Source organism: Bubalus bubalis, chromosome 14 (assembly GCF_019923935.1).
Source record: "Bubalus bubalis isolate 160015118507 breed Murrah chromosome 14, NDDB_SH_1, whole genome shotgun sequence".
Classification (NCBI taxonomy): domain Eukaryota; kingdom Metazoa; phylum Chordata; class Mammalia; order Artiodactyla; family Bovidae; genus Bubalus; species Bubalus bubalis.
The window spans coordinates 76398782-76419172 of NC_059170.1; the positions used below are offsets into that span (position 1 = coordinate 76398782).

A 20391-nucleotide genomic window follows, 5' to 3' on the forward strand; every position below is an offset into this window, starting at 1 on the left:
ATAAATGAGGGTAATTTTCTAACATAGATATTTTTTCTTAACAGTCCGGGACAAATCAGCATGTATCTTTGTGAATAATGCTGTTTTTGCGAATTATTGCTTTTTATGTATATCTTAAAGATAAATATGATTTTGGGCAATATTTCAATTATTTTAGCCTCAGTTTGTCTCTAGATGAAAGAATACTGTTAATAACACCATTGCTTAAAAGTTAAGTGTTCTGTATTCATTTAGTTCTGTTTCTTACAACTCATTTGTTTTTGCACTGAGAGTAAAATATGTGTTTTCATAGATTGTTTTTATGGAGGGGGGAGGCTAGCATAATTTGATATTTGAGGATAGATTCTTACAGTAAATTTATCAGGATGTCCATATGTCTCCTACATGTTCTGTAAGAATTCGGTGCTGTGTTTTAACCCATTTGTTTTAAATGTTTGGCTTTTGCGAGAAGTGGTGAAAAGAAAAAATGAAGTTTAGTAGTATTAGCATGTGAACAGTGGCTAAGGGAACACAGTTAATGTAGCCTGGAGAGGAAGAATCTAAAGTGACTTAATATTTTCAATTACTTGCATGATAAGTATATAAATGAAGACTTAATCTCAGTTACTACCTCAGAAGTCAGTGTTTCACCAGTGGATAAAAGTTGAATGAAAGGTTTCAAGGTAGTATAAAGAGGAATTCTCTGTGTTGTTAGAATTGTTCAGTAAAGGCTGCATTAAAGGATTGAGTATCCTTTGTCAGTAAATTTCACAGTAAGGCAGTTTGAACCTACCACTCAGAGATGTGTGAAGAAATTTTTTACTTGAGGTCCTTGGGTTAATGATTCTAAGAAATGTTGGAGTCTGTCTTTTAAATCAAATATGTTGAAATTATAGCTTAATTCTAATCTTAGGATGAGCTTATTGAATGAAGATATTTTAAATGAATATGTTTTAAATTGAGATATCCAGGTGATAATAGAAGAAAGAAGATTTAAAATAAATTTGATTGAAAGTTTTCTATTAAATATTTTAGAGAGATAAAACATTTAATATAGTTTATATAGTGAAAAATACCAAAAAGTGATGCATAGGAAGATTTAAGCAATACAGTTTTCCTAGGATAAACCTCACTTAGTCATGGTGCATTATCCTTCTTTTTATTCCTAGACTCAGTTTAATAATGTTTTGTTAAAGATTTTTGCACCTGTATTAATGAGGAATACTTGCCTATAGTTTCCATTTCTTGCAGTGTCCTTAGCTTAGTGTTATCAGGGTAATGCTGGTAATAAATTAGCAACTGTTCCCTCTGATATTTAGCAGTACATTTTTATCTTGACTTTGCTGTTTGTGGATGTGATATTAATGTCATGTAAAATATTTTGAAATATAAAATGAAAAATTATCATCTGTAATTCCATTTCCCTTATTCAGCCACTGAGTGATTAGATAGATTGTGGTTTAATTTATCATTTCTCTACTGGTGAATATTAAATAATATTTCTAATATTAATTATATTTTAATCATATTTCTAATCTTTCACTTCAGTAGGCCCATGACGTTGAAAAGAAATGTGATCTAAGGCTGTTACAAATCCCAAAGCCAAAAATATCAGTACTTTCTTAGATCTCTTTACTTTCATCACCAGCCAAGTAATAGGCTTACTCTTTTAGGGTCTTTTACTTATAAAAACAATTTTTTAACAAAGATGCTCCTCCTCCCTCCCCAGCCCCCTATTTTAGAAATGTCAGTGCATGTGAGAACCTGCAAAGACCACAAGGAGAAGCTAATGCTGGCAGTCAGACTCGCTCACCAGTCAGTAACATGACTTCTTCACTCACATAGCAACTTGACATATGCTGTGGATCAACCTGTGGTTCTCTCACAAGCTGTTGAAACTACCAGTGTCCAAGCCTCAAAATTTAAATCTCAGATGCCAAGCATCTAGAATGTTATAAATAATCTATAGCTTTTTCCATATTTTGAATTATTTTCATAGGATAGCTTCCCAGAAATGGAATTACTAGGAAAGGACACAGACACTTTTTGTGTCTTGAGATTATTACCAAATGCTTTCCAAAGGGGTTGTACCAGTTTTTAGTGCCTTCAACAATGATGAAAGTGCCAGGTTCATGGAATTATCATCAACATTCACAATATAATTTTTGCTCTTAGTTGAACGAATGAAAATTGATATTCTGCTGTATAATGCATTTTTTTAAAGTCTGTAACCACAGTATTTTTGAAGGCCCCATATGGGGTATTATTAACCTGTAGATCCTTGGTGTGGTTGTGCACACGAGTAAGTGTGTGCATTTTCTGTGTGTGTGTAAGGGGTCTGTTACACACTGACGTGTTAGATGAGACAAATGAACTTCTCTTTCAGGATCTCGGTTTACTTATTTGGAAAGGGGGACTAATAATACCTTTCTAGCTTTATGAGGCAGAGAAGGCAATGGCACCCCACTCCAGTACTCTTGCCTGGAAAAATCCCATGGACGGAGGAGCCTGGTAGGCTGCAGTCCATGGAGTCGCTAAGAGTCGGACACGACTGAGTGACTTCACTTTCCCTTTTCACTTTCATGCATTGGAGAAGGAAATGGCAACCCACTCCAGTGTTCTTGCCTAGAGAATCCCAGGAATGGGGGAGCCTGGTGGGCTGCCGTCTATGGGGTCACACAGAGTCGGACACGACTGAAGCGACTTAGCAGCAGCAGTAGCTTTACGAGGTATTATAAGTGTACTTTCATAGTACAGAGTACTATTCATGTCATAGGTGTATTTTGTTGAATTTGTGTCTTAAGGAATGTATGTTCCTGGTAACAGTTACCCTGAACCACAGAACTTTTTTGATGTTATACTTCGGTAAACCACAGAGGGTCAGTATAAGATTGTACTTTATCACACATCAGTTTCTCTGTGACTTGAATTTCCCAAATATTAAACTCTTTAGAAAAATAATAAGTACTCTTAATAATTACTAACACTTGTTGGACTATGGCTTGGCTTGATTAAAAAAAAAATTTAGACTTTAAACTTCCTGTTTTTTTACATTGGATTGCACAATATAGTGGGCTTCCCAGGTGGCACTAGTGGTAAAGAACCTACATGCCAATGCAGGAGACGTAAGACACGCAGGGTCAATCCCTAGTTCAGGAAGATCCCCTGGAGTAGGGCATGGCAACCCACTCCAGTATTCTTGCCTGGAGAATCCCATGGATAAAAGAGCATGGTGGGCTACTGTGCATAGGGTTGCAAAGAATTGGACACAACTGAATTGACTTAGCACGCATGCAGTATAATAACATTAGGAGTTTTAATTCCTTAAGAGTAAGTATTAAGAGAGGCAGATAACAGGTACATGGTGTAATAACGAGAATGAACTATTTTTTCTGTTGGTATTTTAGTTCCTCATGGAAATGTGAGAATACAATGTTATTAATGTTATAAATTAAAATGTTAAATTATGAGATTTTTAAGGAAAGCTGTAATTCACTGTTTTGATGTGGGGTATTGTTTCCCACCTCAGTGTGTCACTATTAATAGAGAAGTATCCTATCTGACTCATTTTGATGAGTAGATAAGGTGGCACATGTAATTAGCATATTGCGCCTTCGTTAATGAACTTGCCTCATTGAGAAATTTGTGATATACATAAAAGTGAAGCATAATGAGTTTTATCTCATATAAATATATAATAACCTCTCTGGTATTAATAGTTCAGTTAATCTGTGTGATAATTTTTTGTTGTAGATAATGCAAGCTGTATATTTTGACCTATGACATTTCATCCAGAATATGAACAGACATGTTCATAATGACATGTTTCTTTGTCTGTCATCTTAAAGGAGATTGTTACTGTTGAATTGCTGAGTCATGTCAAACTTTTTTGCAACCCCAGGTGCCTGTAGCCTGCCAGGCACCTCTGTCCATGGGATTTCCCAGGCAAAAATACTGGCAAGTTCCAGGTGCCATTTCCTTCTCCAAGGTGTCTTCGCGACCCAGGATTCGAACTCATGTATGTTGCATTGGCAGGCAGCTTCTTTACCACCCAGCCACCTGGGAAAGCCAGTATATTAATGCTCACCGGTTGCTAAGCATTCACTTTTATTTGGCCTAGATTGACAGGGAAATAGATGTTTGCAAGACGAGGCATGTGTGTGTGCTCAGTCACTGAGTCATGTCTGACTCTTTGCAGCCCCATGGACTGGACCCCGCCAGGCTCCTTAGTCTATGGAATTTTCCAGGCAAGAAATACTGAAGTGGGTTGACATTTCCTCCTTCAGTCTTCCCAAACAAGGGATTGAACCTGTGTTTCTGCGTCTCTTGAATTGACAGGTGGAGTCTTTACCACTGAGCCACCTGGGAATCCCTAAAGGAGATTAGATATGATCAGATGTCCTCTGTTTCTTAGTTACCTGCTGATTAATAGACACTGGTGAAAGGACATCTAGTCTTTTTTCTATTCAGCATTTTTCTGTGCCTAAGCTTTCCTTCAAATACTTATTAAGCATATGCCAAGAACCATTCTAGATACCATTTGTATGAGCAAAACATACAAATCCTTGACTTCTTAAAGCTTATATTCTGGTTAAGGGGAGACAGAAAAGTCTTTGGTAGGAAAATATTTAGAAAGTAGAAGGCTTCCCAGGTGGCTCCACGGTAAAGAATCTGCTGGCCAATGCAGGAGACACAGGTTTGATCCTTTGGTTGGGAAGATCCTTTGGAGAAGGAAATGGCAACCCACTCCAATATTTCTTGCCTGGAAAATTCCATAGACAGAGGAGCCTGGTGGGCTACATACCATAGGGTCACAAAGAGTCAAAAATGACTGAGCAACTAAACAGCAGCAAGAGGAAGTAGAGGTCAGGGGGTGAACCATGAGAGAAGAGTGTGCAAGCAGAGGGGTGACAAGTGACTGGCTTTGAAGCTGTTTGAGGAGCACATGGAGAGCAGTGTGACCGCAGGGAGGGCGTGAAGGAGAGAACAATGGATGCGGTCAGAGAGGTAACAGGGCTAAGTCAGAAGGTCTTGCAGGCCAGTTTTAGGCCTTGGATGTCTTCACTGAGTGAGATGAGAAGCAACTGGAGTGTTTGAACTAAGGAGCAGTAAGATCTGACTTGGGTTTTTTTCCAACTAGATATAATAGACATATGTTACTTTGTGAGTTTAAGGTGTACAGCATAAATCTTTGTTTCTGGTATCTGTTCTTTATCCTTCGTACTTCCTTTTCCCCATCTTTATCCTGTCTCCCTTTCTGTATTCAGTGACCCACTGGGAAGTGTAAACAGACTGTGGCTATGGTATTATTCATTATTTAGAAATAAAATGTTTTTGAATTAGTTGGGCATTCATTTTACTAGGCAGCCCGGCTTCAAACAGTTTAATTTTCAGACTTCTCAAAACCTGTTCACTATTTACTTTTGGCTATGTGTCTATTTCCATTTATTGCCAGTATATCCATTATTTGAGATATAGTCACAAAAAAATGTTTGTTTGGTCAGAACTTTTAAAATAACCAGATGTTTAAAATTTTGAGTTCATGTAGAGGAGAGCATTAAACGGAAAACTGAACTTCAAATAAGCTGAGAAGAGCTTGCGTCTCGCCTCATATTTTGGTCGGGGGAGGGGGGGGCGGGGTGCAGCTTGCAGTGCGCTGCCGTTACTAGGCCACGGCTAGTGGAGGACTCAGATTTTAAACCTAAGTGTGTGCTCCTCCTGTGAATCATCTAGTTAACAGATTGACTGCAAGGGCCTTGTAAGGTAATAAGCTGAAACTTCTTGCTGTGCAAAAAGAAAAAAGAAACCAATAAACATTTGAATCATTTGTGGAATGTGTTGTAAAAATGAGAAGCAGCTAGAGTTATCTGAAAAAACAGTGCTAGCACATTTTCTCCGTAGAGTTGCCAGTAAATTTCTTAGAATTTCCTGGATTATTTTAAAGATAATTTTCTCTGTTGAGATTTAAGTTTTTAAAAAGTTTTCCAGGAAGCTTTAAATAAAAATCTAAAGCAAAACTGAAGATATTTTTATAATAACACTATTTTCAGAAAGTACTCAAGATTCTCATACGTTTAGAAGTTTTAGGTTAACTGGTCTGCTATTTTAGGATCCCAGTTAAGTATGTAAATCAATAAGGGGCTCTGGTTGCCAGCAGCTAGGCCATTGCTCTTCATGTGGTCCTTCCCTCTGCATGTGTATCACGTCAGCTGCACTGTTTGCATCTGCAGCCACAACTTCCAGACAGTAGTACTTTTTTGGACTTTGCCTTAGATTTACAATCTGCCTGAAGTTGGTTCAAGAGCAGAGAGTGTGTTTCATGTATTGTTTTCCCACAGCTATGCTGATTTGTTTGAAGTTGTGAATTCTTTGGCCTTTAAAGCAGAGCTTTTGCTTTTTCTGTTTGAGGTTGTCCCACGTCATCATTCTATATCCTAACTGCCTGGCTAGCAAACTGTCATTTTTCTCACACATGTTCCATATGTTATTTTGACAGAATTCACTCAGACTGCTTTCAGCAGTTTCATTATTGCTCTTCTTGTTTGTTTGTTTGTTTGTATGTTTTGTCCCCCTAAAATTGAAAAGCCATATATCCTTATGCTACTTTAACACATTCGGGTTTTTCCCCAATTTTTTTGTGATAAAATACACATAGCATAAGCTTTACCATCTTAGGTGCGTTTAAGTGTATAGTTCAGTGGTATTAAGAACATTCATACTATTGTGCAGCCATCATGACCATCCATTTCCAGAAGCATTTATAAAACTACATCTCTGTATCCATTAAACAACTCTTCATTGGCCCTCCCCCAACCCCTGGAAACCACCATTCTACTTTCTGTCTCTCTGATTTTGGCTTCTGTAAATATCTCATATAAATGGAATCCTAAAGTATTTCTCTTTCTGTCACTGGCTTATTTCAGTTAGCAGAATGTCCTCAAGGTTCATCCGTGCTGTGGTGTAAGTCTGAATTTCCTTCCTTCCTTCTTAAGGCTGAATAATATCCCATGGCATGTATGTATGTGCATACACTTTGCTTATCCAGTTCATCCATTGATGGACTGGAGGCCATCCAACAGATGCCTCTGTCACCCCTTTTCCCTCCTGCCGTCAATCTTTCCCAGCATCAGAGTCTTTTCCAATGAATCGGCTCTTCACGTCAGGTGGCCAGAATATTGGAACTTCAGCCTCAGTCCTTCCAATGAATATTTAGGGTTGATTTCCTTTAGGATTGACTGATTTGATCTCCTTGCAGTCCAAGGGACTCTCAACGGTCTTCTCCACCACAATTCACCAAGATCTAAGCATCATCAGCTTAGATTGTCATAAAGTATATTTCGCTGTAGGTTACTGTTACTCCTTCTTTCTGTGGAGGCATAGAGAGATTTAAAAATATTTTAAAAGTAATTTATTTGGATGCATAATTTTGAGCCAGAAGCACAGACTTCTCAGCATGAGGGAACATTTTGGTCCATGGCCAGGATCACATGTGTGACGATGTCTAAGAAGCCTGTCTTCTGAGATGCCTTCTTCTGTTTAGTAAGGTTTCTGTTCTGCAAGTTTCAAAAAACCTTCTGTTCTGAAGGTTTCAAAAAAAAAAAAGGGCAAGGGAAAGCTTTTGCATATTTGCTGTTGAACACTACAGGTTTCTAGGCATACATGTTGTTAATTAGTGTTACAAAATTCTGATATCTTTTTGGACACAAAGAATGCTTGACATGTCATAAATTAGTAGATTTCTGTCAATAGAGAATCCCTAAGAATTGCAACAACGGTCGCTTATAAAAACAGCCATGGATATAAATCGAAGTCCTAAATTTTCTAAATTTCAGTGTTACTTTCATTCTCTGTTAACTCTTATTCTATAATTTTTTCAGTGTTGCAGTAGAAGACATTGCCAGTGAAATAAGATCTGGGGTAATTGCAAATATTAGAAACGTTGAAAGAGTAAACCTTCAATGATACTCTGCTTCAGAGATTCCCACCCAGCATACCACCTGTGAGTTACTGATTTGCTCAAGGATTGATCCCCTTCTCTTTGAGGCCACCCAGAGACCCCAGCTTCGTTTCCTCCTCTGGTTGTCTCTCCCGTTTACTCCATTGTGCCCTACAGCATTATTCTTTGTATCTGTCATCATAGGAAAAAGGTTAGGAATACACTGCTTTCCTAATAGTTATTTGGGAAGTCTTTTTAACAGTAGTCTGGTCAGAATTACAGTTTACTTATATAAACTCATCCCAGTAAAGGTAGAAGAAAATGCTTACGAGTACAGCAGCAAGAAAAATCTAGCTTGTTAAATGCTAGTGAGGCCAAAGTGCTTTTCATTTCTTTTCATTTTTCCTAAAGACAGGGTTTTTTGGTTTAATTGATTTAGAAATGCTATTTTGGTTGTACTGCAGCCTCAAAATGCCCTTATGTTAGTAGCTTCTGTAGTCTCTCCCAGGGAGGAAAACAGACACCTGAGTTTCAGGCCATTAGTTTATAGGTGAATTTTTTAAAAAGTATATAGATTGGGACCTTCTTATAATGAAGTTTGGGATAACATTAGTAGTTTACTGTGATCGTGGGAAGATCACAGAGGGCTTACATCAGAAAATCTGAGTTTAAGTACCTATTATTTTGATGGGAATTAAATGACAAAGATTAGTGAAAGCCAGTTTATCAGCACATAGTTGTCAAAGAGTGAACATTCACACACACACACCCTTTTTTTTACACTTTATTGTGGGGAAGAAGAACATAGACACAAAAGGTAAACAGTGTATGTATACAGTTAAAGGAAAAAAGTTAAATGAATACCTGTGTATCCAGCTTAAGAAATAACATCACCAATGTCTGCAGTCCCTGTTACACCCTCCTCCTTCTCCTAGAAGAAAATGTGAAAGTACATTCCACGTTAACCATTCCCCTTTTCTGTATAATAGTTTTACCACTCATGCATGTATCCTAAAGTCTTTACTTAGTTTTATTAATTTTGAAGTTTATAAAAGCATCCTCTATGTATTCTTCTGTCATTTCTTTTTGCTGTTAACATTTTATTTTTGAGAGTTATCCGTAATCCATATGTGAGGACTGCTGCTGCTAAGTCACTTCAGTCGTGTCCGACTCTGTGCAACCCCATAGACGGCAGCCCACCAGGCTCCCCCGTCCCTGGGATTCTCCAGGCAAGAACACTGGAGTGGGTTGCCATTTCCTTCTCCAATGCAGGAAAGTGAAAGTGAAATCGTTCAGTTGTGTCTGACCCTCAGCGACCCCATGGACTACAGCCTACCAGGCTCCTCCGTCCATGGGATTCTCCAGGCAAGAGTACTGGAGTGGGGTGCCATTGCCTTCTCTGTATGTGAGGACATGGTCCATTAATTTTCACTGCTATGTAGAATTCCTTTATAGATATATTATATCTGTTCTGTTGCTGGCTGTTATGGTATTTTGCTCTTAAAAGCAGTGTCTTTGTGAATATTCTTGGACTTGTCACCAAGGTATATATAGAACTTCTTGGATATGTGTCAGATTTCTTGGTTGTATAGCATACTCAGAATTACCTTAAGGTCATGGGCTGGATTGTTTTCCTGGGTGCTTATAGCATTTTACTCTAACTCGTAGTGTGAGTTTGCACAGCTCTTTATCCTCACTGTTAATTGATAATTGTTGGGTGATTTTTTTTCCAATTGAGTATATAAGTAATGGTGTTTCATTATGGTTTTAATTTGTGTATTAGGCTCAAAAATTAGTTGAGCTCCTGCTGTGTGTGCCAAACTCTTCACCAATAGCACTAAACAAAACAGACGAAGATCTGGGCCGTTGTGGAGTCCTCCATTTTAGTGTGTGTGTTGAGGGAGAGCAGGGAGGAAGGGAATTAGTGAACTAGTAAATGGGTAAAATAATCAGATGATGGTTAAGGGCTGTGGAAGCAAAAGGATAAGACCTGGATAGGGCATAGGAAGTTCAGGGGTGGGAATGGGTAACAATGTGAACAGGACAGTCAGGGAAGGCTTCATTGAGAAAGTGACATTTGTACAAAGAGCTAATGGGACGTATGTTGTACCTTATGTGTTATCCTGGGAAAGGACATTTCAGGCAGAGGAAGCAATAAATGCAAAAACCCTGAGGGGAAAGCATTTCTGATTTGTTCAGGAATAATGAGGCAGAATGAGCCAGGGAGTGGATAGTAGTAGAAGGTGAGGGCAGAGAGGTGGCCAGATCACAAAGGGCCTCTGATGGTCTTTACCTTGTACTGGAAAGGCAATGGGAAATGGAGATGATATGGCCTGACATGTTTTTAAAGGATTGCTCAGACATTTGCCTAATTACTAATGAAAAAACCATTTTTTCCCTGCTTTCTTACCTGTGAAATATCTATTCATGTCTTTTGGTACCATTTTTAGTGCAGTGTTCTTTGTGCTTTTGTGATTCTTAGGAGTTCTTCCTGTATTTGGCGTTCTTCTATATTTTGGGCTCATCTTTTATCAGTGGTATATTTTGCACATAACATTTTCTAGCTGGTGATTTTCCTTTTTATTTCATCTATAATGTTCTCTGAAGAACAAAAGTGGTATAGGCAAATATATTAAATGTGTCCTTTTATTCTTATGAACCTCTAGTTCATGTGAGTTCATTAATTACAGTCTTTGGATTCAGTTCAGTTGAGTCACTCAGTCGTGTCTGACTCTTTGTGATCCCATGAATCACAGCACGCCAGGCCTCCCTGTCCATCACCAACTCTCGGAGTTCATTCAAACTCATGTCCATCGAGTCGGTGATGCCATCCAGCCATCTCATCCTCTGTCGTCCCCTTCTCCTCTTGCCCCCAGTCCCTCCCAGCATCAGAATCTTTTCCAATGAGTCAACTCTTTGCATGAGGTGGCCAAAGTACTAGAGTTTCAGCTTTAGCATCATTCCTTCCAAAGAAATCCCAGGGCTGATCTCCTTTAGAATGGACTGGTTGGATCTACTTGCAGTCCAAGGGACTCTCAAGAGTCTTCTCCAACACCACAGTTCAAAAGCATCAGTTCTTTGGTGCTCAGCTTTCTTCACAGTCCAATTCTCATATCCATACATGACCTCTGGAAAAACCATAGCCTTGACTAGACGGACCTTTGTTGGCAAAGTAATGTCTCTGCTTTTCAATATGCTATCTAGGTTGGTCATAACTTTGCTTCCAAGGAGTAAGCATCTTTTAATTTCATGGCTGCAGTCACCATCTGCAGTGATTTTGGAGCCCAAAAAAATAAAGTCTGACACTGTTTCCACTGTTTCCCCATCTATTTGCCATGAAGTGATGGGACCAGATGCCATGATCTTAGTTTTCTGAATGTTGAGCTTTAAGCCAACTTCTTCACTCTCCACTTTCACCTTCATCAAGAGGCTTTTTAGTTCCTCTTCACTTTCTTCCATAAGGGTGGTGTCATCTGCATATCTGAGGTTATTGATATTTCTCCCGGCAATCTTGATTCCAGCTTGTGCTTCTTCCAGCCCAGCATTTCTCATGATGCACTCTGCATATAAGTTAAATAAGCAGGGTGACAATATACAGCCTTGACGTACTCCTCTTCCTATTTGGAACCAGTCTGTTGTTCCATGTCCAGTTCTAACTTTTGCTTCCTGACCTGCATACAGGTTTCTCAAGAGGCAGGTCAGGTGGTCTGCTATTCCTGTCTCTTTCAGAATTTTCCACAGTTTATTGTGATCCACACAGTCAAAGGCTTTGGCATAGTCAATAAAGCAGAAATAGATGTTTTTCTGGAACTCTCTTGCTTTTTCCATGATCCAGCAGATGTTGGCAATTTGATCTCTGGTTCCTCTGCCTTTTCTAAAACCAGCTTGAACATCTGGAAGTTTACGGTTCACTTATTGCTGAAGCCTGGCTTGGAGAATTTTGAGCATTACTTGACTAGCGTGTGAGATGAGTGCAATTGTGCGGTAGTTTGAGCATTCTTTGGCATTGCCTTTCTTTGGGTTTGGAATGAAAACTGACCTTTTCCAGTTCTGTGGCCACTGCTGAGTTTTCCAAATTTGCTGGCATATTGAGTGCAGCACTTTCACAGCATCATCTTTCAGAATTTGAAATAGCTCAACTGGAATTCCATCACCTCCACTAGCTTTGTTTGTAGTGATGCTTTCTAAGGCCCACTTGACTTCACATTCCAGGATGTCTGGCTCTAGGTGAGTGATCACACCATCGTGATTATCTGGGTCGTGAAGATCTTTTTTGTACAGTTTTTCTGTGTATTCCTGCCACCTCTTCTTAATATCTTCTGCTTCTGTTAGGTCCATACCATTTCTATCCTTTATCGAGCCCATCTTTGGATTAGGACACTCTTATCATTGATCCAGCGTGACTTTCTTTTATTTATTTTTAGTAAATAATAAGTGAAAACACTACAAAAACTAGAATTGTGCAACAACTTAAATCCATCCATTTGATCTCTCCTGCTTCTCATTACCTAAGAATAACCATCATCCAGATTTCAGCATTCACTCCTTTGCTCTCCGTTGTATATGTTTTCATCTCATTAAGAAGCACAAGCTGCAGTCAAGATTGCTGGGAGAAATATCAATAACCTCAGATATGCAGATGATACCACCCTTATGGCAGAAAGTGAAGAGGAACTATAAAGCTTCTTGATGAAGGTGAAAGAGGAGAGTGAAAAAGTTGACTTAAAGCTCAGCTTTCAGAAAACGAAGATCATGGCATCTGGTCCCATCACTTCATGGCAAATAGATGGGGAAACAATGGAAACAGTGTCAGACTTTATTTTCTTGGGCTCCAAAATCACTGCAGATGGTGATTGCAGCCATGAAATTAAAAGACACTTACTCCTTGGAATGAAAGTTATGACCAACCTAGATAGCATATTGAAAAGCAGAGACATTACTTTGCCAACAAAGGTCCGTCTAGTCAAGGCTATGGTTTTTCCAGTAGTCATGTATGGATGTCAGAGTTGGACTGTGAAGAAAGCTGAGTGCTGAAGAACTGATGCTTTTGAACTGTGGTGTTGGAGAAGACTCTTGAGAGTCCCTTGGACTGCAAGTAGATCCAACCAGTCCATCCTAAAGGAGATCGGTCCTAGGTGTTCTTTGGAAGGACTGATGCTAAAGCTGAAACTCCAGTACTTTGGCCACCTCATGCAAAGAGTTGACTCATTGGAAAAGATTCTGATGCTGGGAGGGATTGGGGGCAGGAGAAGAAGGGGACGACAGAGGATGAGATGGCTGGATGGCATCACCGACTCGATGGACATGAGTTTGAATGAACTCCAGGAGTTGGTGATGGACAGGGAGGCCTGGCGTGCTGCGATTCATGGGGTCGCAAAGAGTCGGACACGCCTGAGCACCTGAACTAACTAACTAAAAAGTATGGGTGCATATAAAGAATGAAGTACTGATGCATGCTATAAAGTGAATGAACCTTGAAAGTACTATGCTAAGTGAAAGAAGCCAGTCACAAAGTGGCATAGATTTTATATTAAATATCCAGCACAAACCATAGAGATTAGTGGTTGAGGGGTGGGCAGTGTTGAAGTGTCTTGAACGCTTCAACCTGAAGAGAGGGACTTGAACTCTCAACCTGACGGAACCTGAAGAAAGAAAGGTTCGTTTTTGAGAATTAGATGTTCTAAAATTGACTGTGGTGATGGTTCTGCATATCTGTCAATGCATTAAAAACCACCGAATTATATTCTTTAAATGGCTGAATTCTGTGGTAAAGCTCTTAAGTTTATTAACATTGGTGTGGAGGGTGGATTTGTATCATTTGGGACTGATTTTTGACTTTTAAGTTCTTGATCCATCAAGAGTTGGTTTTTTTTTTTTTTTTATGATATAAGGTAGGAATTCAATTTCAACTTCTTCTGCATGGCAGATCTTTTAAATTCTTTTTATAGAATAAATCTCTCCTTACCCCCAGAACTCAGACATACCACCTCTTTCAGGTACCAGAGTTTCAAACCTGTAGGGGTCTATTGATTGGGTCCCTGATTTATTGGTCAGTAAGTTACTCTGCCTAACCCTGGGCCACTAACACTTCCTAAAACTGAATAGAGAGCTTTACTGATTAATACAACCACCTTTGCCCTAGGCCAGTTGGTGACTGCTCTGTGAAGAAACCAGATGCCCCCACCACCAATGAGCAGCAAGTGCTTGAAAGTGCTGCCTTGTGCAGACCCTTCAGGGGAGAGCCAGGCTTCAGTTAGAGCAAGAAGATGCAGAAAACCTGCAGAGATGCAGTGTTTGGGTTTTTGCTGATGACGTACCATGAATTCCTGAGAACTCAGTGATAGAGAATTGAAGGGAGAGGGAGATGTGACAGACTAGTGGGTGTGTGAGTAACTTCTGAGAATTAGACTGTGATGGGGCTGTGAGTGTTGAGAATTAGGGAGGGAAGAGTATCTGCTGTTGCCATGGATGCACCAACCTTGTTGTTCTGTCTCTCAGTCATGTCTGACTCTTTGAGACCCCTTGGACTGCAGCAGGCCAGGCTTCCCTGTCCTTCACCATCTCCTGAGTTTGCTCAAACTCATGTGCATCAAGTCAGTGATGCCATCCAAACATCTCATCCTCTCTTGTCCCCTTCTCCTGCCTTCAGTCTTTCCCAGCATCAGGGCTTTTTCCAGTGAGTCAGCTCTTTGCATCAGGTGGCCAAAGTATTGGAGCTTCAGCTTCAGCATCAGACCTTCCAATGAATATTCAGGGTTGGTTTGCTTTAGGATTGACTGGTTTGGTGTCCTTGCAGTCCAAGGGACTCTCAAGAGTCTTCTCCAACACCACAGTTCGAAGGCATCAATTCTTCAGTGCTTAGCCTTTTTTATTGTCCAGCTCTCACATCCATACATGATTACTGGAAAACCATAGCTTTGACTGTATGCCAACCTGCTGCCGCTGCTGCTAAGTTGCTTCAGTCGTGTCCGACTTTGTGTGACCCCATAGATGGCAGGCAGCCCACCAGGCTCCACCATCCCTGGGATTCTCCAGGCAAGAACACTGGAGTGGGTTGCCATTTCCTTCTCCAATGCATGAAAGTGAAAAGTGAAAGTGAAGTCGCTCAGTCATGTCCGACTCTTGGCGAACCCATGGACTGCAGTCTACTAGGCTCCTCTGTCCATGGGATTTTCCAGGCAAGAGTACTGGAGTGGGGTGCCATTGCCTTCTCCATATGCCAACCTAGTCACCTCTTAATCCTTTTCTAGGGAGGGGCATATTTACTTTACATTCAAGGCTTCCCCTTGACTCCTCTTGATGTGAGGAGGCCTTTATAAGTGAGGCCAGTGTAACTAAAGAATATACTGTTTTAATCCCAGGGCCCAGGGGCCCACTTCTGAACCCTTGTCATGGAAAGAGTTGACTGTATTCCACAGTGCTGTCTTTGTTTCTGGCTTTTAAAATACTTCAGTATTCTAGAGTTTCACTATGGTATATATCTAAGTCATTTTTTGCTTGGTAGCTTTAATCTTGGCTTAGAATTAATTGGATAACCAGAATTCTGAAGATCAGTAACACCCCATTCATTTAAACGTTCCAAAAACTTCTCAGCCCTTTTCTCTTAAAATATCTGTCATCTTTATTTTTTCCTTCTGAGAATCCCATTTGATTTGTGTGGTACGTTCTCATTCTGAATCTTAACTCATGGCTTCCATACCTTTGAGTCTGTTGTGCAGCGTGCTAGGTAATTTCTTCAGTTCTTTCTTTCAGTTCATTAATTTTTTCTTTACCTCTGTCTGCTGTTTATCTTGGTTGACTTTATAATTTCAGTTGTTTTTCATTTCTGGAAATTTTTTCCTTCTCTAATCTGTCTTATACCTTTAATAATCTTATCTTTTAATTTCTTTTGTTTCTCTAAAATGTACTGACTTTATATTCTGTATAATTCCAAAATCTTTAGCCTTTGTAGGTCTGACTTATTTTTTTTCTGTTTACTCTGGTTCATATTGAATTTTGATTATGATCTCATTGTTCCTGGATCTTTCTTTACCTATGGGAATTCTCAGAGGCCTGAGTCAAAAAAACATGCTTCTTTTAGAGAGTATTTGCCAGGTACCTAAGGGCACTCCCAATCCTGGACCAATTGAAACCAAATTTTTGGATTAGGGTTTTGGAGCCGCACAAATAGTGTGAATCCTAGCCACAAACCCATGGAAGTGGGGGCCTGTGGTTATAAATTCTCTGAGGGAGAAAATATGTTTTTACTTCTTTTGTTCTGCCCGTGGCCAAAGCCAAGAAAGGGCATGTATTCCTTCTAAACCATTGGAGGAGGAGCATCATCTCCTAAAGGACCCTGGCCTCATGGTGGTGGTCTCTGCTGAGGCCTGCAATCAGATCGAGCTCCAAACTCAGTCCCCTGCCTGCTTCCTTGGCTAGCAGCCCATTAAAACCCAAGATCCATGCTAAACCAGAGCAGATTAGTGTATGTCCCCAAGGAAAATCCCTACTTCTAAGCTAGTTAAACATTTCCCTTTGAGCTTTCTTATTTTGACTAGATTCCAAAAAATTCCCTTAGCTTCCTTATGTCTTAGCCATTCATTTAAGTTTTCATTTATTTTCTACTTTGTCTGTAAACATTATGTATAAAAAGTGACAGTAGAAAAGTATTTCTTCAGTCTTCTTTGCCACAAATTAAAGAGCAGAATGGCTTCATCAGACTTGGCCAGAGTTTTACTCTGTGAGTATTAAGGACAGCTTACTATTATGTACATTATGATCACAAGCTACTTGAAAGGCAAAGACAACATACAAATAAAGTACCGACAAATACAGGAAACAATAGCTTCCTAATGAAGCCCAAATGTCTTGTGTTTGAAGTCAGCTTCGTAAGAACATTTGATTCTAAGAAGCAGGGACAGCTTAGTTCACAGTGAAATGAATATACTTGCAAATGGAAGACATCCTTCAATGGGAGGGTAAAAGGGGTTTCAGAAGACGGTAGAGGATGATAAGCCCAAATTCAAGGCAAATGTAAACCAGTTGCTACCCACTGAAATGGCTTCTGGACAGTGAACAACAATAAAAAGCCTTAACATTTATTCATTTAGTGCATATTTTGGGATGTCTTCTTTGAATACCTCATTGACTTTTTTAGGAGAAACAGAATTAAGTATTACATAAGACGCCTTCCCAGTCAAAGTAGCTTACCTATACTACTCTCTTCTCTTTATTATAACTGTGTTGTTCCCATGTAGTAGATGTAACAGTATTCTGACAGTGTTAAGGGCGTACAGAGAGCGTTTGTTGGCTCTGTCTGGCTGATTGGTAAATTCTGTTATTTACTATTGTTCCCAGAGCTAGTTGTTATTTTACTTTTTAATTTCATGAATTATTGCCCCCTGTCTGTAAGGTTGGGAACAAATTTGACTTATGTATCCCTTCAACTGCACTTGGATTCATTCAACAGAGTTCCTCCACTAGCATAGGGTTACATTTGTTGGGGTAAAAAAAAAAAAGCAAGCTGTAGCCTCTACCATCATGGAGCTTGCAACCTAGTAAGGGAGATAGCCATTAATAATAGTTTACAAAAAGATCACACAAATAAGTGTAAAGTTGCAACTGTGTTAAATAGAGCAGAATAAAAGAATATATACTGTAAGAGATTAGGAAAAAAGGAGTTACAGAAGTTCAGATTATGAACCAAATTATGAACAATGTTCTAAACAACTTTTTATAAACAAATCTTGAACCAAGTTGAAAACATTTCAAATCTTCATCTTTCTCATTACAAAGATTTGTAGTTTTGCATATCTGATATACTTGAAGGAAGGATAAGTTAATCTCTCTCTCCCCCCACCATTGGAGAAAACTGACCAGTTTGAAGGGGTATTTTTGATGTCAGTGTCCCTCAGGGCATGGTTGGTTATTTTCCTCTAAAAACCCTTACAGCCAGAGTGAATTCCTTGTTGGGAGTTCAGTTGGTGATGGTAGTTAGTTACATTTTACAAGCTACTTTTGGAATTGAGTATTACCATGGCCTCATTTAAACATACAACATACATAAATAAAGATTGAACCATAAGTGTTCATAAATATTTTCAGTGGATCCTGAGTTCTCACATACATTTTTAAAAAGTGCCAGTTTCAGCCTATATCAGAAATCTTAAAATATTTATTTTATTTTTGTAAACAAAACCAACTATAGTACCTAGTAGAGTTATTATAAGTTATTATTCATGTCCTGCCCTTTGAAGACTTCTCAAAATTTGAAATGAGCTAGGTCAGAAGAAATGTATATTCTTACTTTAGTGGCTTTTGAAAGAATATTTGAAAGTATTTTTGTGTGTATGCAAACTGCCAAAATAATTCTGAATAAATTGCACTTAAATTATTATTGTTAAAATTGAGTCATCTATGTTCATGGTTGGTTTTAAAGAGTTTCTCATCCCTTATTTGTAGGATTATTAATGTTATTTTTAACTAATTCAACAGCCCTTGAATATATGCTTAAAATTTTTAAAAAACAAATGCACAAAACTAGACATTTATAATGAAGTTGTTTTTCAGTCACATAGTGGCTGCTCTCAAATGAGGCTAAAACTTTTGTTTGAAGAATGTTCTTGTGCTTCTGCCAAGAAGCTTCTGGGATGGGCATATTTTTAAGAATTTAGAATATAAACAGCTGTGATCTGTGGCAGAGATTTAAATGACCTCATGATGACAGCAAGAACAAAGCATTTTTAAGCTATCGTGGTGGTGTATTAATTCATTGCAATGTGTTTGTCATTCTACTATTTTGGTGTATTAAGTGAGAGCCAAGCAAAAAATTTCAGACTGCATTTAACTGAAGATGCTATTTCTTTATTGTTATAAACAAACTAAATACCAGAAAAATATTTCCCAAGAATGATATTTTATGAATTATTCTAGAGCTGTAGTTCCTTTAAAAAAAAAAAAATTGCATGAACCACTTCGGGATGAAGGCCATTTATTTAGATCCTAAAGTTTTGATTCATTTTCTGTTGGAAAGACTGTTCCAAACATGAAAGATCAAACACTTGGCTTAAAATAAGAATTCTTTCTTCAAGACAGATCAATTAAATGCTTATTAAGTACTTACTATGTGTCTGGCACTATGCTAAATATTATGGGATACAAAAGAAGGTGACTTTAGCTGCCTTTGTTCTGGTTGAAAGAAAAGGCATATTCAGTTGAAATTGCTGAAGTAGAAAAGACATTATAATCAAGTACCAAATAAAATAATACATAGTTTATGTGACACAAATATTGAAATACAGCCCTTCTTCTCAGAAGTGACTTCTAATCATTGTCAAGAACAGTGGTTCTCTGAGTTGAGATTTTTCTCCCCAAGAGGACACTGGCAACTCTGGAGAAATTTTTGATTTTCGTGACTGGGGCTACTGGCAGCTAGTATGATAGACCAGATAACATTGCTTAACATCCTGCAGTGCACAGGATAGTCCTTCACAACAGAGAATTATCTGGTCCAAAATGACAGTCATACCGCAATAAGAAACCTTCATATAGCGCCTGCAAATGTCAGTACCAGTAAGTCTTGAAATTGGGAGACAGACTCCCACCTTCCTCGAGACCTCTGTTGCCCCATAATGCTGTTTGCCTGAGGCCCTTTGGGTCCTTCCACAGAAATGAGTGTTGAAGATCTATAAACTTTTGAACATTGTAGACAAGTTTTTCTAGTACAGTGTTTCAGAGAGAGATTCCATAGTTCTTATCAAGTTATTATAAGGATATCCATGCATGTCCCCTCAAAAATGTCAGGACCCAGTCGTCACATTGGAGTAGTTCTTAGAGATTGAGACCCATTAAACCAGTGGTCTAGTCGTGTAAAAGAAGCACCTTTCTTAACATCATGCCAAGATAGGAGTAGAGTTTATGTTTCAAGGATTAAAATTAACCATAGAAGACATTTTGGTGGAGTGGGGGTGGGGGACTCTAAATATATTGCTTAATTTAGTATTTTGGAGTAGTAAAATCTTTCATGTTTGAGGAAACTGTAGTAGAATACCTTAAAGATTATTATTTAAACATATTTAATAACAGTAGTGTGCATTTAGAATTTGAGACTGGACTGTGTGCTGACCCACAGGCATAATATATAAATTATTTTATTTTCCTATTTGAAATCAATTGTTTTGTCAGGATTTGCTGCTTTCTCCCAAGTGAGTACCAGTGTTTACATTTCCTAAGGTGCTATGTATCTGTTGCTTCAGTCAGAGATCTGGACATGTTTTCTACAGTTCACATTTCTCCTGAAAACTGCTTAGTAAAGTGAACTGTTTTTTTTACAAGAAACATTTGTGAATTGAGAGTTGAGTTTCTGATTTGGCATCCCATAAATCAGAGTATTCTCATAAATCAGACATAGCAGTAGTGTGTCATAAAAACTAATCTAAGTAACCTTGAGTATGCATATACCTTAATGCTTTTCGAAGTTACAGAAATTTAGAGATTAA

General features: G+C 38.7%; 1 protein-coding gene across 4 annotated transcripts in view; it reads left to right on the forward strand.

Annotated features, from left to right (window-relative positions):
• Window positions 1-20391, forward strand: part of ESF1 (ESF1 nucleolar pre-rRNA processing protein homolog) — a 58210-nt gene that overhangs the window by 18621 nt on the left and 19198 nt on the right. The window lies entirely within an intron of this gene.